This window comes from Polypterus senegalus, chromosome 10 (assembly GCF_016835505.1).
Source record: "Polypterus senegalus isolate Bchr_013 chromosome 10, ASM1683550v1, whole genome shotgun sequence".
NCBI lineage: Eukaryota > Metazoa > Chordata > Cladistia > Polypteriformes > Polypteridae > Polypterus > Polypterus senegalus.
In genome coordinates, this window is record NC_053163.1 from 3,691,704 (window position 1) to 3,713,760 (window position 22,057).

Sequence of the window (22,057 nt, forward strand, 5' to 3'; positions counted from 1 at the left end):
ATATATATATATATAAAGTGCCCATTTTCAAAAAATTTAAACTTTTCTAATCCAGGATAAAGACAAAGCAAGCATTCCAGTTACACAAAATACTGAGTTTACACTGTTGCAAGAATAAAAAAAAAATGTTATAAAAGTGAAATAAGAAATTCATCCTTTTATTTCATGTCAGTTACATAACACAGCTTCATGGTAACATAGTTCACTTGTACAGAAATCCTATCCTAGTGTTCATGTTGCTTAAAATTTATAAAAAAGTGGAAGATGGCATAATTCAGATTAAACCTGTATACATTTCATTTAATCTAGAGATCACACTACTTTATTGTCCCTGTGGCATTAAAACCCCACCTTCCTTAATTCTGAGCTCTTGTAAGAGTGTTCACCACAGACAAGTGATTTAAAACACACATTCACACACACGTCTATGAAGCAAAAATGGTGTGAGAGATTGTTTATGAACAAAATCCCAGTCATTGAAATATTGGGCAAATGGGACAAATCATAAATACTGTGGAAAAAACTAGAGAGTACTATTATCCTCTAAAGAAGAGTTTGCCCTAAGAAGCAAAATGAACAGAAATGCATGAAAATAGCAGCTTAGACACTTTAGAGGACATGTTGTACTCATGGATTATTGCTTTGCGTGGCAGAAATGCTCTGTAACATTAGGGTTTAGACAGCTGAGTAACTAAAGCATAAAAAGTTCAGGTTTTCAGGCACAATGTCTAACACCCTGTGTTTCTTATCTCTTCAGGACAGCACTAACATTTTTTTTTTCTACAAGCACCTGTCCTGCTAAAAATATCACTTGTATACTTTATTTCTGTTTGAACATTTGGTAATTTTAAAAAAAAGTGACAAATATAGAATTTTTACATTTTATAAACTTCAAGGCGTAACCCTTAGTGAAAAAATTGGGGGAAAAAAAAAAAACTAAAAAAATGTACAATCACATTGACAATGAGCATTACTTCATCCCAAGTATATGTGCTACAATACATCAGTTTAGTGTCAGCAGGTATGCCCTTGGCAAAGAGATTGAACATTAGAGCCCCCAACCACTCAGACTCTCTCTCTCTCACACACACACACACACACACACACAGAATGTGCAAACCTTATAAAGAGAATAACCAAGCATAGGATTCAAACAGTACACTGGATCCATGCAGCAACAATGCGGACCACTTGGTACTTTTCTCTTCAACTAAAAAATATAAATAGAGATTACAAATCAAATCTTAAAGAAAAATGAAAGCAAGCAAGCAAGCATTACTGGGACCCTTTAGGTAAAACTTCATTTTTCTTGATCACACAAGCCAGTGGTTTCTTGTGAAGTCACCCTGTAGAAAAAGCAAAGAGCAGGAAGTCAGCGTATGGTGACAGTTAGGTGCAGTTAGGAGACCTGGAATGCTACTATTCTAATAATAAAACACTTCTGTTTTTTTAAATAAGAAAAATGTTTCACTTATATGGTTCAGATATATAGAATGAGAAAGACATTTGCTAATCCAGTGTGTGAAGTACTGTATCTCTTTATTCATATTATTCAGGATTTGTAAAAAACACAAGTCAATCTGCCAAGGGGAAAAATAGAGACAATGAATTACTGAAGTATTTGAGAGCATTCAAAGAAAAGCATACAACCAATAATGAAGGAGCAACTCTACGCTTCCTAAATACTATCAATGATACTCATAATAACAGACACTCACACTGAGCAAATGTATAAACACTGTGTGTCTTTGAGGACAAAATGAAAACCCCTCATGGGCAACAACCAGACAGGGGATTCAAACCCAGCCTGGTGAATCTATGGGGCAGTAGTTCTAAGCTCTGTGCCACAATCTTCCATTCTTTTACTTAAATTTGAATCACGTTTAGCAATAAAGGAGACATTTAAAAGGCAGAGACTGGATAATCTAATGTGAATCACTGGAACAGGAAAGGATGCAAGAATAAACCCTGGATGGAGTGCCATCCCACCATGCACTCACCATGGAACTGACTGAGATGACAAATATTATTAAGCCCCACTTTCTGAACAGGGATACAAAACAATTGTACAAGGAAAAAAACACACACAAAGATTGTGTGTTCATTTTAAGCAGACCAGAATATTGTCACTAGACAAGTACAGCAGGTAAAATGGAGGCCGTATTCATTAAGGGCATGTCAAGCTTCAATTGGTCAACAAAGAAAAGAGTTTCAAAAATACTGTATTTGTAGGTAGGCAGAATGAATTTCTCTCTTCTGTAATGTCTACTTGCTCACGTGAACTTGACAGCAGTGTCACTTGTGAAAAGCCTCAGCACTACTAGAAGCTATCACACACTTGGTGCTGGGAGAATGCTAGAATATTCAGAGATTTGTGTGTACTGTGAAATTAGTGCATACGTCTTCGGCCATTAGCCTGACAGTTCCCCATCTGTGTTGACTCTACAAACTCTGTACCTTCTCCGGTTTACAAGCTCTTATTTATAACTGAACTGAAAGCTCAGCTTTGCACCCAGGAATTCAGAGTCTGCTATAGTCAAACTGGAGAGAGCGCCAGACACAGGAATGTAATGGAAGAAAAACAAATCTTACTTGGCAAATGGAGTAGTTGATGGCTGGCTTTGGCTCAGGTCAAGAAGAAAATCCAGGCTGGAGCTCCTCTTGAGGTGGGCACAAGTCACCCCTGAGGTTTGGTTCACAGTCTTCAGTGTGTTAATTGCTTGGTTAGGATATCTGCCAACATCAATATAAGGATGAGTCGGTCATGTATGTACAGAAAAATCAACACCACTAATCCAACTGCAATGAGCCTCCATGATTATAGGTGAACTTGGGCTCTGTATGGTACAAAGTGCAGAATTAAAAATATATTTTTCCTGTGGGTCAAAAGTTAAGATGAGTGAACAGGCACAGCTTGTGCAGTAAAGACAACAAAATCATAAGTCAGAAACAAAAACGTACAGTTGGTCAGAATTTTCCATACACTTATGGTGAATTCTTTACAACTCAGAAGACCATCGATCCTTAACAGCCCCAGATTAGACCCGTGAGAATCAATGGAAAGGCGAGGTTCACCTCCAGGTGGCAAGTACGCCCTTTGAGCCACACGTGATAGTTATGAGACAGTGTGTACTGGGAAGAAGGTTGTTATGGGAAAATCTGCTGGGAAAGAGATTGTAATGGGAAGAGTTACTGGGAAGGAAATGTATTATGAAAAAGTCTATGAGGCAAGGTAGTTGTTATGAGAAGGTCCACAAGACCAGGTGATTGTTATGAGGAAAGGTATTGAGTGAGGTCACTGTTATGAGAATATCTGTAAAGCAAATGGTTGTAATAAAAAGTGGCTTACCACAAAGCAATGAGCTCACTTCACTGAAATGAGACAGGCTGTATGTGCTATCCAATAGTTTTGTAGGAGAGACACTACAATATCACACAAGCTCTTGGCACACTCCATTGTGGAGCACATCATAGGACTCAAAACATCAGGAGGGAGGCTGCTCTACCAGCCAATAAATGTCTGCAGCATCCTAATTGCATATGTATTTAGCACAGTCCATATATGTCTACTTCAGGGTGGCAACTGGGCAGTGTTTGAGGCACATTCACATATGGGCATTTACAAGATGATTGTGATTTATGAGAGTTAAATTATGCAGAAATGATTGTACGCCAGGTTTTATAAATCTGATTTTTTTGCATATGCTGTGAAGGGTGGCCAAGGCCATTACACGGCCAGGACACCAGCTGGATGAAAGGACCAGGGGGGAGAGCATCTGTAGGGCATCTCCTCCCCCAGGACACTGGTGGGCAGTCTTCCTTGGTGGCTGTGGCAACACAGATTCCCGCAGGGCATGCTGGGAGTTGGTCTGATTAATGAGCCACCTGGAACACTCCCAGGGCTAACGTAAAAGGAGCCGCCTCACTCCACTAAAGAGGCCAGAGTAGGGAAGAAGAAATACAAAGCTTGCAGAAAGAGGAGTGGGGTGGAAGGACTGGGAAAAGGAGGGATAGAAAGGACTGTCTGCAACCTTTGGTGCTGCGCTGTTGTGGAGGAGCAAAGGAGATGCGCTCCATTTGTAAAAATAAGCATGTGCTGTGCTGGGACTCGTGTCTCTGCCTGTCTATGTCGGGGAAGCTGGAGCGCCCCCGATTTCCACAATGCATTTTCTTGTCTTTTGGTATACGTATATTCTTATGTTACAATCCACACAACGCTTTATAAAAGGACACCTGAGAAGAATGCCTCATGGGCACAACAGACAAGGACTTAAAGACAATAACTATACCAATGTCCCAGCCAAAACTACCACCAGCACCCCATGACCTGTCACAGTAAATCATGATGACCATCAGGATCAAATGTATCACAAGGAATTTTATGCATGTGAGGCACAGAGTGCCATAGTATGGCTGTTGCTTTGTCCTGAAGAGTGATCATGTGTAACAAGGAGAGAAATAAAGGGATTTCACTTACTTTGACATGACTTTGTGTGTGTGTGTTCTCATATCAGCCATCATTTGCTCCTGCCTATTTATCTGAATTGTGTGTTTTACACCAGCCATCCAGAGTGCTTAGATCTTCTGGTCAGTTGCTCTTGTTGTCCCTCATACCGAGTGTCAAACTAAGGTGGACAGACAGGGCTTTGGCAGCTGCTGCTCCTCGCCTGTGGAACTCTTCACCTCATCACATAAAGGAGTCGTCTGCAATTCAAAATGAGATTAAAGACTCATTTCTAGTCACTTGCATTCCATGGCCTTCAGTAATACTGATGGTTTCCTCGGTGATTATTTATTTTATGTTTATTTATTTTATCTCCATTTATGTTATTCATGTTAATTGTGTTTTCTTTTATTCTATTATTGTAAAGCACTTTGGCCACAGCATTCCTATGTTGTTTGAAATGTGCTATATAAATAAAGTTGACATTTCAACCAATGGAAGTTCATAATCCAAAAACTGGTACACTTGGAAAAGAGCAAATGCAATAATTTTTAAAATAAAGAAATGCTTGACCCTTTGAAGTGACAAAGCAAAACCCACATCCTTCTTATCTACAGGTACAGTAATTAACCTAAATGTGAAATTTGAGTTATAAAAGCTAAAACAATGTAGGAAACAAGTTCAGACAAAATTCAGATTAGTTTCTTTTTCAGAGACATAAAACATTTTCTTTTTTTGCAACAGTAAATCATACCCAGAGTTAATAGTGACAATAAAATGTAGTTTTATGCATTAGTAGACTACATGAAGTCCACACTTTTTCCAGCACTTTACAATGTCTTGTAGTTAAGAATGGACCTCAAAAAGACTCAACAGCTTTAGAGAAAACAAATGGTGTAGAATGAAGTGCTGTCGGCTGTTGGATGTCAAAGTCCTGTACCTAATTACAGTTCACATTTCATAAATAACATTTTTGAAATATAGCACTCAAAGGAGAATTAAAACCACTGTTAAAAAGTCTCAAGATACAATTGTTGCATGCATTGGACCACGATGGACAAAAGGTCATTAAGGTGCTTTACAGATAAACTATAACATTGGTTGTGGAGGTTGTTGGATGACTGACTAGAGGACAGTAGGTCACCATGTAGACAAGTAGAAGTGGCCTTGCCACTAATGCCATGACATTTACAATGGAGTCACATATTCAGACACTGTTGTTGGCATTATATGGTTTGCCGTACTGTCACAGTCAGGTTTCAGGGTGCACGTTTGTACAAGGCCCCTGATATTGTGTGTAAAATGATGCTGTGGATCTGCACTTCTTGGCCTTTTTGTTTTATCTATAAGTACAGTATACAGAAGAAATTTAAATTTAGTTTTTTTGGTTTTTACATTTTAACTGAATCACTCTTAGCTAGTTTCATTTCCCACATGGGAAGAACAGACTTTCACAGCACTGCATCACTACCACGAGTGACAAGGGACACAGGAAACAAGTAAGGGCTACAGAACTCTGGTAAACGTTTTCATCAATTTGAATTCATCAATTTAGACATGTAATATTATATTGTAAATCTACACACAAATAACACAGAAGCAAGGACTCTGCATTTAACTCAGTGTGAAATCCAGAGAAAAAAAAAACATTATACAAGCAAATATATCATTTAAATAGAATACAAACAACTGTATTCATGTGCATCTACTCATCAAAACAGCAAACAGAGCAAATTGAGATCCACAGTACAACTTTACTTGAACTAAAGAGTTTCTTCAGTTAATAAAAATACAGAGTGCCATGCAAGCAAAATAAAGTCATTTAACTGAAGAAGTGCAGTAGAACAAGAACACCATCACAGGCGTATGGCTACGACAGGACTTCATTTGGGAACCACTAATTGCACAGAGGTGTTGAAGAGGAAAAATGTAGAGTTAAAGTAAATGACTATGTTTTAATGGCCTGCCTTTTATCTTTTAACTACTTACATATAAAACAGTCCTTGAAGAATTAGATATATACTACTACTAATGCTGTTTACATTACATTACTTTTAATGAGGTCTGGTGAAAGAATTTATTTCTGGCATTGACATTATATTGTAACAACTGGTAGTTGAGTATTGAAGTTCTCGGAGCTGAACTTTGCTGCGCACTTCCCCCAAGCTATCGGCGAGCAGAATGCCAGCGCCATACACGCAGCTGTACCGAGCTCAGTAAGCAGGCGAACACTCGTGTCCCATACACCGCACGACCCCGAGTGTCTCTGTAAATAATTGCATAGATGGAATATCTAGCAAGACACAGCTCTGTCCTTTATAACCTCTTTAATAGAGCAGAGAGTCAAAAACAAAGCTTAACACATTGCAAGGCCATTGCCAAGGTCATTCATAAAGACATCTTTTTCCATGATGGTAACTGTTACACTCATATAACTGGGCTGCAAATGAACCAAACCCACCTAAACTAACTTGACATAAACACATAACATATCTAATACAAAAGAAATCGACTGCCTTGCTTAATTAACATAAAAAGTAAACTTTAAAGAAATACCCATAATGCACCAGGCTGTTAGCGCTGACTGCCGGGTCATTACAATTTGAACACCAAAAGGCGTTGTAATGTATTGCCCAGTATTAGTTCAAGTCACTAGATGGTGATGCATTTCTTTTGATGCTTTTTTTCCCCCCTTTCATTATGTTGCTTGTGTTCGTTGTTGTTGTTTTGAATTTCACCGAGTACTGAAAATTAATTAGCCTTATTTTTATTCAGAGATATTTGTCTGGGTATAAATTCATTTTCAATACATAACACGAGGCGAAATTACAAATAAAAAGTGCGTCCTTTGCGTATTGTTGTGACGCAGCAAGTCGCCTGCTCAAGGAACCCTTTAGAGCAGTGTTTTTCAACCGGGGTTCCTGGGAACCCAAGGGTTCCGCCGAAAAAGTCCTAATGATATAGGACATACTGGTGGATAACTGCACTGGGTTCCGTGAGGAAGGGAACCATTCGCGCAGGATTCGACTCCAACGAAAAGGTTGAAAAACACTGCTTTAGAGATTCCGCTCAGGGGAGGGGTCGGGGCGTCGCAGCGCGTCGCAGAGATCCAGGAGAGGTGGCGGGGCGTCGCAGAGACTCAGCTCAGCTCAACCTTTCTGTTGTGGCCGATGTTTTTCTCCTGAATAATGTGTTTAAAGTAGACCTCATGACCCCCATGCCCTCCCAGTCCGTCTACGGACTTCATAGGAAAAGTCACCAGAGACATGACTGTCACTGCTGGAGTAAATAAACCTCTCGACGAGGTCGACACTCTCTCTTCAGACAGACACCCTATCAACGTAAAGTATTCGCAATTACAACTTCAGTGCAGCATGGTAACACGTTTATATCCATATTAATACACAATATCGCTTAAAGATTTAACTCAATATCTCAATAATGTACAGGCTGAATCTATATTAAAGCGAGTACAAACATCCTCTATTTTGCACAATGGTATTTACAGTAATAATAAACACTGCGTAACGTAAAATATTAACATGACCATTAATTCAGAACAGTTTTCTCTCCGACATTTAACGTTTGGCTTCTAAAAATGTACATAAGAACTTACATGTGGTCAACAAGCGCACGCACTGACACACGGCTCCACTTGTTCCTGCTTTCAGTTTGCGTAAAAGTGGGAAGTTGTTTATCAAGTGTAACTTCGACCAATCGTTTCACAGTCCATAATCCCCTCCTCTTTGAGGCTCCGCCTTATAGATTCCTCTTAAATAACCTGGCTTTGTACCAAGTGACGAAACTCAATGAAGCAAAAGGAAGCAGCAGCAGCAGCAGCAGCAGCAGCAGCAGCAGCAGCAGCAGCAGCGGCGGCGGCGAAACTAATTGCTCGTTATTTTTGACGAAGTAAGTAAGTGTGCTTCGAAATGAAAACGTTTGAAATTTGCATTTGCACGGTTTTCTTCATATTTATGAAATAACTTTGTGTTACATGGTTATTTTTGTACCGTGAACCTTTACGTTTGTGTTAATAATCATTTTCGCTATAGTAATTGATTTATATTCAGTGCTTGAAGTGGATCGGCACTCAGCGGTACCGGCAACTCTTCAAGTTTCAAGGCAAGTTTAACGAGAAGTCCTCGACTGTGCATGGAAGACAAAAAAAAAAACAAAAAAAACCTCTTACAAGCATTTCGGAAATGCTTGATCAGTTATTCTGTCGTGAAGTAGGCTTTTTATAAAGTCCAGATTGGTTACAGTGGTGCACGATATTACCTTTTTTTCTTTTCAATTTAGTTCCTTATGTTGGAGTTCTTTGAGTAATTTGTCTAAATTGTAAAACCAAATAATCTGCCATGTTTATACCGTCAATTTTAATAGAATTTCATGGTAGTTTTGTGCAGATGATGCCTGCCATTTCTAAATTGTTAAAAGACTTTCCTGCGGTGGGCATTGTGCCACTAAATCGTATGTGACTCAGACTGACAGTCGCGATGTGCACAGAGCCTTTCAATTTAATTACAAGTGACATTTAGATTTTTTCCTTTCAGCCAACTTGCTATAAGAATATCTTTTGGAAATTGGATGTTAATGAAAAAATCAAGTAAATTGCAAACAATCATTTTGTTAAACTTGTAATTCACTTGTAGTGTTTGACGTTCACCTGTATTTTTTTTTTTTTTCCTTTTCCTAGGACATCTCTGCTGGTTCAGCAGACTGTGGAATAGACATGTTGATGGTATTTGAATATTAATGTTAGGCTTTATGTAACCTTACATTTGTGTTTAGATTGTGTAGGATTTCAGTACTTTTGTTCTCTTATCCTTTGACAGTAAAATCAAAGGGTTCCTCCATGGTCAGATCAACTGACAGTCTTTTAAATATGCTGACAATAATATATATTTTTTTCCTTCATGTGTGGCATACTTTTAACTGTGGCATTCTTTTACCGTGCCCACCACTATTATTGGCACCCCTTCTAAAAATTAGTAAGAAGGGTTAGAAAAAAAATATTGATTTCTTGATGAGGGCTTTGTTTTTCTTTGAACTTGTTTCAGTTAAAATTTTGATGTTTCATTTTTTCAGTACAAGATGACATTTCTTCAGCAAACTGATCCCCCTCACTAATTTTTACAAGGGGTGCCAATAATAGTGGAGGGCACTGTATATATCCTTTTTATCTTAGGATGACATGGCAGCCATTAGAAAGTGGTGCTGCTTGCTTTTTCTGGAGAAGCGGCTTGTATGTCTGGTAAATATTTAGCATTTCCTTTTTTATGTGTAAATTTTAAATACTCCAGTGTTTAGTTTAGATCAAATAGTGTAACTTTAAATACACCAGTGTGTGTTTTGGTATGTGCTGGTAAACTGTTACCAGATAACATCCAAACATCCATCCATCCTCTTCTGCTTATCCGAGGTTGGGTCGCAGGGGCAGCAGCTTAAGCAGAGAGGCCCAGACTTCCCTCTCCCCGGCCACTTCTTCCAGCTCTACCGGGAGAATCCCAAGGTGTTCCCTGGCCAGCCGGGAGACACAGTCCCTCCAGCGTGTGCTGGGTCTTCCCCGGGGCCTCCTCCCGGTTGGACATGCCCGGAACATCTCACCAAGGAGGCGTCCAGGAGGCATCCTGATCAGATGCCCGAGCCACCTTGTCTAAAAGTCAGGATCAAGAAGACCATGGCAGCAGTGAACTCCTTGAGGAATATACAGATATACCTACACCAAGGTATCAATGTAAAACATAGTCTACCACCATAGTTTTTTACTTGAGTAAAAAAATTAAAATTGAACATGACATGAAGGATTGTCATAAGCTCTGTCAGGAACCAGTTACCTCCTGGGGAGTGTTAGTTTGGTTATTTCATGATTAGAATAAAAGTATCTACAAAGCTTTTCTGTGACTTGCATGTTACTTTAGATTGTGTCCAGATTGGTGGTTTTGTAATTCTCTGAAATAATTGATGTATTCTAAAAACTATTGAGATAACCTCCAACAGGAGTTTTGTAGTGAACCACAGAGTAATCCTCACAGTTTGAACTGTATTGCAATGTGTCCACTTTTCTGCGGAAACCGTAGTGTTCAGGCCAAATCCAGACAGCTTGCACAAGACAAATCCTACATATGACAATTTTGTTGTGTTATTTGTGTGGCTGCAGCAGGGCAACTGACTCGAGAACAAGGGGCTCAGGTTTTTGTTTCTGCAGAGATCAGCAGGACCTCCAGGAGGACTCAACATGAAAATCTGTTGGAGTTCATCATAAAGGACCATGGAGCACATGATAACTTGCTGGTAACTTAGTTCAGACAACAAGTAAAACTTTAGTTATTGTAATCTATCTAGTAGAAAAGAGCTATGATGACTTTATAGCACCAAACTCTTGTATTTGCTTGTCCAACAAGCTGCTGTATCTGAAAAGGTGTCATCCAAAGGGTTTAGAAATGATGAAGATCCTAAAGGTCACCGGGTAATGACCTCTATACAGTAGAAGATGAGGAGCTGACAGATGGCCTCTACAACTAACTGGATGAAGTGCTGTAGGCACTTTTGAAAAGCTCGACAGAGTTGGTATCATCCTGGATGTGTTGATACCAGAGGCTCATTTGGCTTCAGTGAATCAGTAATGAGTACAGAAAGTGTCTCTGAGTAACATCCTCTCTGTTTCTGTGTTTGTGATCGGCTCTCGTTAAAGCTCTAGAAAGACTTGAGAGGATTTCTCTACCAGAAGCAGAAGGTCCGTTCATTGATGGGCCAGTAGACAGTAAGTGGGACGTCATGTGGTGTTGGGGGGTTTGGGAGCTGAACTGGACAGTCCTTTCTTTTTCTTTCCATCACAATTCTTCTGTTAAATAGAATAACATTTTACTTCTAGTAGTAAATTTAGACAAGAATATAAACTAAATACTATACATGTAAATACCTGTATATATGTTTGAAGTGAAATTTAAAATCTGCATTAATACACTTTTAGTATTGGTAAAATGTATTTATTTATTTTGAGTGAGAGAGAGGAGTTTGACATTCTGTATTTGTATTTTAACAGTTCGAAGCACAAAGACAGACAGCATCACTAAGACATTTCAACTTGGGATTCCATCTCAACTGCTCCTCTAATAAACATGTCGCTTCCTTCATTTTTCTTTGGCCTTTTTATTTCTTAGTGTTAAACTGACTGTGCATAATAGAGTTGTGTATATTTGTATTTAACTATTTGATGTAAATAATAAAGAACACTTTGTTACAGTTGAGGATTGTTGTTCATCTTCTGTATATTTGAAATTGTCTGCTTATCTGTTTTTAGCCAATTCATGTCATCTGCATTTTTTTCTTTAATTTTTATAACTGCATTGTACATTATCCCTTTTTTTTGGTGCATTACAAGCAAACATGTCTGTCCCCATTACATTGTTCTACAGTATCTATCTGTCATGGGCATACTGCAGTTTTAATACTTCAGCATATTCCCCGATCAGTTTGTTTGTTAAATTAATCTGCTTTGTCCATTCTTTCTTGCAGTTCAACTGACCCAACATTCTTGTCAATTGTAAATATTATTTCTTGAAATGTTTGTACAATTGTATACTGAATAATTTTTAATAAACTTTTGTTTTTGGTAGTGACAATACTGAGTGTTTTAATTTGTGCTGACCCAATCAACTTGCGTATTAACACAACTAGAATTGATAGATTTGAGCAGAGCCTCTGCTTGTACCTCCATGAACTACAAATGGCAGCTGGACTTGTGCACAGGTCGTCCAACTTCTCCAGGATGGTACATCAATATGTGGCATTGCCAGAGGTTTGCTGTGTCTCCCAGCACAGTCTTGAGGGTATGGATGAGATTCCAGGAGACAGACAGGCAGTTCCTCTAGGAGAACTGGACAGGGCTCCTCGTAGAAGGTCCTTAACCCATCAGTAGGACCCACCGGTATCTGGCCCTTTGGGCAAGGAGGACCAGGATGATCACTGCCAGAGCCCACAAAATAACCACTAGCAGCCAGGCCAGTGGTGTGAATTTCTCTGGTGAGGCCTGGTCCATCTCAAGTAAGATCAACTGGAGGGTAAACATCTTCCATCAGTGATGTTTACATTGCATAGTGGCAATGTCCTACCAAAATATGATCAGATATAACAAGTACTCCAACAGGGTGGCCTGCCATTCTAAGAAGACACTGTCATGCAATGTGTCATGAGGGTCACCTATCAAAGAGGTGGTGGGCAACGTTCCAAGAAGTACTAACATCAGTAAATGTCAATTGGGTAGAAGTTGAATGTGTCACATGATGTAGGAGAAACTAAGTCTAAGCAAGTTACGGTTCTTACTATGGACACACACAGTCACAATCTTGACCACAATAAAATCAAAGATGTTACACTGGCCACCCCATATTGTCTGCCTTGGGAATTCTGTGGTAGTCCCAACAGGCGGGTCTCTCAGAAGAACTCAACCAATCACTGCGCTCTTATCTTTTGGATTGGTGAAGATGAGTTTTAAACTCAGGGCTGGCATCATGTTGTCTGTGCGGTTATTGAACTAAAGAAATTATTAAGTAATGACAAAAAAAAATCAAGAATTAAGATTTTTATTTTACATTATTTAAAAATAAAAGGGGATCAACTACATGAGAAAAGTGCAACATTAAAAAGAAAAGACAGTCCTAAATATGCTGGGGCCCTCTTGAGTCCATTCTGAGACTGCTGAGAAAGGAAGTTTAAAAAAAAATAAAACAGTGCTGTGCTTCGCCTTCACTGCTCCCTGTGTCTTACAGGACTGAATATCAAATTCTATTAATAACGTACAATGTTTTAAATGGCGTCACACTGGACCACATCAGTGACCTTCTAAATCACTCTGCTCCTGTCTGCCTACTAAGGTCCTCTGATTCTGGTAATCTTGTTGTGCCTCACACTGACCTGCACTCTTTGGGTGACAGCAGGGCCTTCAGCTCCACAGCACCCAGACTATGGAATGACATCCTGAAATCAATGAGATCAGCCGACTCCATTCATTCTTTAAAAAAAACAACTTAAAACTCATCAATATAGGAAGGCTTTTAACTTAACTTGACATTCTGCCCTTTCTTTCAGTTTACCTCTCTGTCCAGGTGCTCAGGATAATTTGTGTGTCTGTTATATCACAAATTAGGTTATCTGTTAGGTTCTTCTTTTAGTATTTTACTCTGGTTTATTGTCCTTTATTGTATTTAATGGTTTGTTATCGGTTTCATTGTTATATTCAGTAAAACATTTGTATCCAATGTTAGAAAAAAAACAGCAGGGTATATGCAAGACTCTGAAGTGCCTTGAGCATGGGAAAGCGCTCTCTCTCATATATATATACTGTATATATATATATATATATATATATATATATATATAGATAGATAGATAGATATAATAGTATTATTATTTATTATATTGCCCTACATTTTCTAGTTGGAGCAACAGAAATGATTACTAAAAAAAAAATGTAATTCCTTTTTCTTAAGATAACAGACAGAATATTTACTTCAAGCACTCAAGAGATAAAGATAAAGTATGGAAATGTTAAAGTAATGTGGCATTTATTAAAGTATACCAAACACCAAATAGACAATATAACAGAAAACAAACAGAACAGTCTGGATGTATAGATAGTCTTAGAAAAGCTTAGTGAAAATCAGCATCACCAAGTGTGGATGTTGTCTTTGGCAGCGTTTCGAGGTAGGGTTCAGCATTACTCACAGATTATATTCTCTGATGTAAAGATGAAATGGTCTTGTATCTCGATCTCCGACATCGCTCCTTGTGAAGTTCCAATTTTGTCGCCTCAGACAAGTCGTATTTAGTTAAAGTTTCACATGGAGCTTCGGGACATGTGACCACGCACACATTTGATTGGCCACCAGTCTTCACAATAAATGAGTGTGCTCAAAATCTTTGATCTGTGTGTCATTTTCCTTTTGCAAGCTATAAAGATTTTAAAACAGCTTTTGATTGATACTTATTTTCTGTTCTCAGATAATTGAAACAGTTGCCTTAAGATTTTAAATTACTGGTGCAACACAGAAAGAATGTATGAAAGAAAAACACTTTAAATATGAATTTCCTCTGCAGCTAAATTGCTTTTAAGAGTCATGTAAGATCAGTTCATACTGATTTGTTTGAGCAAAAATTAATATAAAAAGTGAACACTTTCAAAAAATAAAAGATTTTCTGATCCAGGACAAAGACAATACAATCATTCCAATTAAACAAAATATTTTATTGAGTTTGCACTGTTGTAAAAATGATCAAAATGTTATAAAAGTGAAATAAGAAACTCATCCTTTCCTTGTATTTCATGTCAGTTATATAACACAGCTTCATAGTAACATTGTTCACTTGCACAGAAATCTTTCCAAGTGTTCATATTGCTTAACGTTTATAAAAAAATTGAAAGATGGCATAATTCAGATTAACACTGTACACTGTCCATACATTACTTCTTAACTTCATTCCATATATATCTCAAACACACAGCCAGTAAACTTTCCTTTTAAGTAATCAATTTAAGGTCATTCTTAAATGATTACAAAGTATTAATCTTCATTAAACTTCCATTCAACTATTCATACTGCTTTCATATGCTCAACATAAAAAAATGTTAAGATAGCATAATTCAGATAAACACTGTACACTTTTAACACATTTAATCTTGTGTTCACACTACTTCTTAGCTTCACTTTTCTTTCAAATTGTCCCTGTGGCATTAAAACCCCACCTTCCTTAATTCTGAGCTCTCCACGAGTGTTCACCCCAGACAAGGGATTTAAAACACACAAGTCTATGAACCAAAAATGATGTGAGAGATTGCTTATGAACAAAACCCCAGTAATTGAAATATTGAGCAAATAGGACAAATCAGAAGTACTGTGGAAAAAAACTAGAGAGTACTACTAGACACTAAAGAAGGGTTTGCTCTAAGAAACAAAATGAACAGAAATGCATGAAAATAGCAGCTTAGACACTTTAGAGGACATGTTGTGCTCATGGATCACTGCTCTGCGTGTCAGAAATGCTCTGAAACATTCGGGTTTTGACAGCTGAGTAACTAAAGCATAAAAGGTTCAGGTTTTCAGGCACAATGTCTAACACCCTGTGTTTGTTACTTCTTCAGGACAGCACTAACAGTTTGTTTTTTTTTTTCTACAAACACTTGTCCTTCTAAAAATATCACCTGTATACTTTTTCTTCTGTATGAACATTTGGTAATTTAAAAAAGTAATAAATATAGAATATTTACATTTCATAAACTTAAAGGTGTACTTAAACAAATAAAAATTGACAAGAACTAAAACTATTTGCAATCCCATTGGCAATGGGCATTAGTTCATCATGAGTCTCAAGTATATGTATACATCTACAATACATCAGTTTAGTGTCAGAGGTTGAAAATTAGAGCCCCCAACCACCCAGTTATTTCTCTCTCTCACGCACACACATGTTCACACACACATCCACACACAGAATGTGCAAACATTATAAAGATAATGACCAGGCATAGGATTCAAACATAGTACACTGGATCCATACAGCAGCAATACTGACCACTGCCCAACTAAAAAATATAAATAGAAATTACAAATCAAATCTTAAAGAAACAAAAAAATCTGAAAAAATAGCCTGTTAGGCACACTGGGAACCTTTAGGCAAAATTTCATTTTTCTTGATCACACAAGCCTGTGGTTTCTTGTGAAGTCACCCTGTAGAAAAGCAAAGAGCAGGATGTCAGTGTGTGATGACAGTTAGGTTAGGTGCAGTTAGGAGAACTGGAATGTTACGATTCCAATAATAAAACACTTTATTTATATTGTGAGCTGGGGGGCTGATCACACCCCTACAGGATACGGACGCTCCTCGGAAAACCCCTCCTAAAAACGTTGACAGACAATCTTCACATTGCTCCCTTACTTGTGGCTGCTCTGTCGCACAATATACTTTCTGTGCAGTACTCCACATACTTAAGAACCTGAACAGCAACTGTCAGTTTTTGATTGTTTGCTTTTCTCTCTCTCTCGGACATTCTCTGCTCTGGACGCGCACTCCTTTGAAGAGGAAGATACGTTTGCATTCTCTTAATTGTGAGACAAAACTGTCATCTCTGTCCTGTCAAGGAGCACGTTTAAACTTTTGAAAGAGAAATATAATTGTTTGCAGTGTCTGAATAAAGTTCCTGTCTTCACAACCTCCTCTGCTTCTGTGCAAATGTGTGACCCAAGCGTGTCAATATTGTTCAGTATTTATAAAAACACAAGTCAATTTACCAAGTGGGAAAATAAAGACAATGAATTACTGAAGTATTTGAGCGCATTCAAAGAAATGCATATGACTAATGATGAAGGAGCAACTCTCAGCTTCCTACATGCTATTAATGATACTCATAATATCAGACACTCACACTGAGAAGATTTATAAACTCGCACGTTTTTGAGGATGTGGGCACACAGGTATGTGCACAAAATACAAACCCCTTATGGACAACAACCAGAAAGGGGATTCAAACCCAGCCTGGTGAATCTATGGGGCAGCAGTTCTAACCTCTGTGCCACAATCTTCAATTCTTTTACTTACATTTGAATCCTGTTTACCAAATATAGCAGAAGTTTAACAGGTAGGGACTGTGGGTGATTTAATATGAATTATTGGAACAGGAAAGGATGCAAGAATAAACCCTGGATGGGGTGCCAGTCCATCATGCACTCACCATGGGACTGACCAAGATTATAACTATTATTAAGCCCCACTTTCATGTCTTTATAAACAGGAATACAAAACTATTGAACAAGGAAAAACAAACACACCCACACACACACACACACAAAGATGGCCAGCCATGGGATTGAAAACCAGGATTCTGCAGCCAAGAGTCATCAGGAATAACCTCTGCACCTCCTTATTAAGGAAAAACAAAATGTTGATGCAGTAGTGGTTAAGACTGGATGTACTGTAGGTTAAACTGAGTAAAATGTAATACTCTCTTATAAAAAAAATGTTATCTAGCACACAAGCAATATATATTCTTAAAATCTTGAAGATACTCAATGCTAAAACAGATCTTTGTAAAGAGGAGAACAGTCTTATAATATGGTACTTTATCCTAAGGAAATAAAATGGCTGACCAGTTAAGCAGCATATTAGAGTAATGCTCAACAGAACTTTGACCTGGAGAAATATTTGACTTTAATACCAAAATGAATGTTCACAAGTCTTAACAGGTGTCTCTCTCTCTCTCTCTCTCTCTCTCTCTCTCCTCTCATTGTCTAAATACCATTAGTAGAGCAGCCATATCCATAACCAGGACTTTCCAACCATTTGTTAAACAAACCAGAAGATGAGAAAGACAGAGAACTAAGGAGAGGACCACGAGCACCAGAGTGCTTCATTGGATCTGCTTTACACCAATGTGAGCTCCCTATGAGTGTAGCATGGTCAGTGAAGCAGCTCTCCATGTGGCACTCTGGCACTATTATAAAGCTGGATGCAGGAAATCAGGGTAACCAGAGTTACAAAAAAAATTTCCTGTTCATGTGAATTCTTAAGTAAAAGCAAGAACTGTGAATTAGGACACATTAGAAGATCTCAAAAATCACTTGACATCTTCAAAAGGGAGCAATGCGTGGTGGGAAAGGGAGACAGAAATGTATCTCTGACTTGCTCCTGAGAAGCAAAATCTGGTCTTGAACAGTGGATATTAGTGAGGTTCATTGGAGTGATTGAAATGATTGAACTGACTGGCAGCTCTGTGGCTTTTTAAATATCAGACTTTTTCTTAGTGTGTTCAATTTAAGCAGACCAGAATATTGTCACTAGATAGGTTCAGTAGACAGCACAGAAAGTAAAATGGATGCCATATTCATTATGGTCATGTCAAGCTTCAATTGGGTAACAAAGAAAAGAGTTTCAAAAATACTGTATTTGTAGGTAGGCAGAATGAATTTCTCTCTTCTGTAATGTCTACTTGCTCACGTGAACTTGACAGCAGTGTCACTTGTGAAAAGCCTCAGCACTACTGGAAGCTATCACACACTTGGTGCTGGGAGAATGCTAGAATATTCAGAGATTTGTGTGTACTGTGAAATTAGTGCATACGTCCTCGGCCATTAGCCTGACAGTTCCCCATCTGTGCTGACTCTACAAACTCTGTACCTTCTCCGGTTTACAAGCTCTTATTTATAACTGAACTGAAAGCTCAGCTTTGCACCCAGGAATTCAGAGTCTGCTATAGTCAAACTGGAGAGAGTGCCAGACACAGGAATGGAATGGAAGAAAAACAAATCTTACTTGGCAAATGGAGTAGTTGATGGCTGGCTTTGGCTCATTGTAATAAGGCGTTCCACGCTGGAGCTCCTCTTGAGGTGGGCACAAGTCACCACTGAGGTTTGGTTCACAGTCCTCAGTGTGTTAATTGCTTGGTTAGGATATCTGGCAACATCAATATAAGGATGAGTCGGTCATGTATGTACAGAAAAATCAACACCACTAATCCAACTGCAATGAGCCTCCACGATTACAGGAGAACTTGGGCTCTGTATGGTACAAAGTGCAGAATTAAAAAGATATTTTTCCTGTGGGTCATAAGTTAAGCTGAGAGATCAGGCATAGCTTGTGCAGTAAAGAAGACAAAATCATAAGTCAGGAGCAAAAAGTACAGTTGGTCAGGATTTTCCATACACTTAATGTGAATTCTTTACAACTCAGAAGACCATCAATCGTTAACAGCCCCAGATTAGACCCATGAGAATCAATGGAGAGGTGAGGTTCACCTCCAGGTGGCAAGTACGCCCTTTGAGCCACACGTGATAGTTATGAGACAGTGTGTACTGGGAAGAAGGTCGTTGTGGGAAAATCTGCTGGGAAAGAGATTGTAATGGGAAGAGTTACTGGGAAGGAAATATATTATGAAAAAATCTATGAGGCAAGGTAGTTGTTATGAGAAGGTCCACAAGACCAGGTGATTGTTATGAGGAAAGTTATTGAGTGAGGTCACTGTTATGAGAATATCTGTAAAGCAAATGGTTGTAATAAAAAGTGGCTTACCACAAAGCAATGAGCTCACTTCATTGAAATGAGACAGGCTGTATGTGCTATCCAATAGTTTTGTAGGAGAGGCACTACAATATCACACAAGCTCTTGGCACACTCCATTGTGGAGCACATCATAGGACTCAAAACATCAGGAGGGAGGCTGCTCTACCAGCCAATAAATGTCTGCAGCATCCTAATTGCATATGTATTTAGCACAGTCCATATATGTCTGCTTCAGGGTGGCAACTGGGCAGTGTTTGAGGCACATTCACATATGGGCATTTACAAGATGATTGTGATTTATGAGAGTTAAATTATGCAGAAATGGTCGTACGCCAGGTTTTATAAATCTGATTTTTTTGCATATGCTGTGAAGGGTGGCCAAGGCCATTACACGGCTGAGACACCAACTGGATGAAAGGACCAGGGGGGAGAGCATCTTTAGGGCATCTCCTCCCCAGGACACTGGTGGGCAGTCTTCCTTGGTGGCTGTGGCACCACAGATTCCCGCAGGGCAAGATGGGAGTTGGTCTAATTAATGAGCCACCTGGAACACTCCCAGGGCTAACGTAAAAGGAGCCGCCTCACTCCACTAAAGAGGCCAGAGTAGGGAGGAAGAAATACAAAGCTTGCAGAAAGAGGAGTGGGGTGGAAGGACTGGGAAAAGGAGGGATAGAAAGGACTGTCTGCAACCTTTGGTGCTGCGCTGTTGTGGGGAGCGAAAGAGATGTGCTCCATGTGTGAAAATAAGCGTGTGCTGTGCTGGGACTCGTGCCTCTGCCTGTCTGTGTTGGGGTTGGGGCAGCTGGAGCGCCCCTGATTTCCACAATGCATTTTCTTATGTTTCAATCCAGACAAAGTTTTATAAATGAGACACCTGAGAAGAATGCCTCATGGGCACAATGGACAAGGACTTAAAGACAATAACTATACCAATGTCCCAGCCAAAACTACCACCAGCACCCCATGACCTGTCACAGTAAATCATGATGACCATCAGGATCAAATGTATCACAAGGAATTTTATGCATGTGAGGCACAGAGTGCCATAGTATGGCTGTTGCTTTGTCCTGAAGAGTGATCTTGTGTAACAAGGAGAGAAATAAAGGGATTTCACTTACTTTGACATGACTTTGTGTGTGTGTGTTCTCATATCAGCCATCATTTGCTCCTGCCTATTTATCTGAATTGTGTGTTTTACACCAGCCATCCAGAGTGCTTAGATCTTCTGGTCAGTTGCTCTTGTTGTCCCTCATACCGAGTGTCAAACTAAGGTGGACAGACAGGGCTTTGGCAGCTGCTGCTCCTCGCCTGTGGAACTCTTCACCTCATCACATAAAGGAGTCGTCTGCAATTCAAAATGAGATTAAGGACTCATTTCTATTCACTTGCATTCCATGGCCTTCAGTAATACTGATGGTTTCCTCGGTGATTATTTATTTTATGTTTATTTATTTTATCTCCATTTATGTTATTCATGTTAATTGTGTTTTCTTTTATTCTATTATTGTAAAGCACTTTGGCCACAGCATTCCTATGTTGTTTTAAATGTGCTATATAAATAAAGTTAACATTTCAACCAATGGAAGTTCTTAATCCAAAAACTGGTACACTTGGAAAAGAGCAAATGCAATAATTTTTTAAATAAAGAAATGCTTGACCCTTTGAAGTGACAAAACAAAACCCACATCCTTCTTATCTACAGGTACAGTAATTAACCTAAATGTGAAATTTGAGTTATAAAACCTAAAACAATGTAGGAAACAAGTTCAGACAAAATTCAGATTAGTTTCTTTTTCAGAGACATACCACATTTTTCCTTTTTTTGCAACAGCAAATCATACCCAGAGTTAATAGTGACAATAAAATGTAGTTTAATGCATTAGTAGACTACATGAAGTCCACACTTTTTCCAGCACTTTACAATGTCATGTAGTTAAGAATGGACCTCAAAAAGACTCAACAGCTTTAGAGAAACAAATGGTGTAGAATGAAGTGCTGTTAGCTGTTGGATGTCAAAGGTCTGTACCTAATTACAGTTCACATTTCATAAATAACATTTTTGAAATATAGCACTCAAAGGAGAATTAAAACCACTGTTAAAAAGTCTCAAGATACAATTGTTGCATGCATTGGACCACGATGGACAAAAGGTCATTAAGGTGCTTTACAGATAAACTATAACATTGGTTGTGGAGGTTGTTGGATGACTGACTAGAGGACAGTAGGTCACCATGTAGACAAGTAGAAGTGGCCTTGCCACTTATGATGTGAAATGTACAATGGAGTCACATATTCAGACACTGTTGTTGGCATTATATGGTTTGCCGTACTGCCACAGTCAGGTTTCAAGGTGCACGTTTGTACAAGGCCCCTGATATTGTGTGTTAAATGATGCTTGCTGTATTGTTACATTAAAGTGCATTTCATGCTTGCTGTAGATCACCACCTAAGGTTTATATTTAGTGGAGTGGTAGAGGGTTGAGGCTCGTATTAATAGGAAACTTATGATGGGGCCATGCTGACCTAACCCTAGAGACCCAAATCAATAAATCCTTTAATGAA

At 38.7% G+C, this 22,057-nt stretch overlaps 2 long non-coding RNA genes across 2 annotated transcripts; both read right to left on the reverse strand.

Annotated features, from left to right (window-relative positions):
- Positions 1-137: 137 nt before the first annotated feature.
- Positions 138-4,516, reverse strand: LOC120536540. Its single transcript, XR_005635137.1, has 3 exons — positions 4,478-4,516; positions 2,593-2,733; positions 138-1,346 (listed from the first exon to the last, which is right to left on the reverse strand). It is a non-coding gene; the product is annotated as an uncharacterized LOC120536540 (long non-coding RNA).
- Positions 4,517-14,669: 10,153 nt separating this feature from the next.
- On the reverse strand, positions 14,670-20,653 carry LOC120536541. The gene is made up of 3 exons (XR_005635138.1): positions 20,614-20,653; positions 18,749-18,889; positions 14,670-16,170 (listed from the first exon to the last, which is right to left on the reverse strand). It is a non-coding gene; the product is annotated as an uncharacterized LOC120536541 (long non-coding RNA).
- Between the last annotated feature and the right edge of the window lie 1,404 nt (positions 20,654-22,057).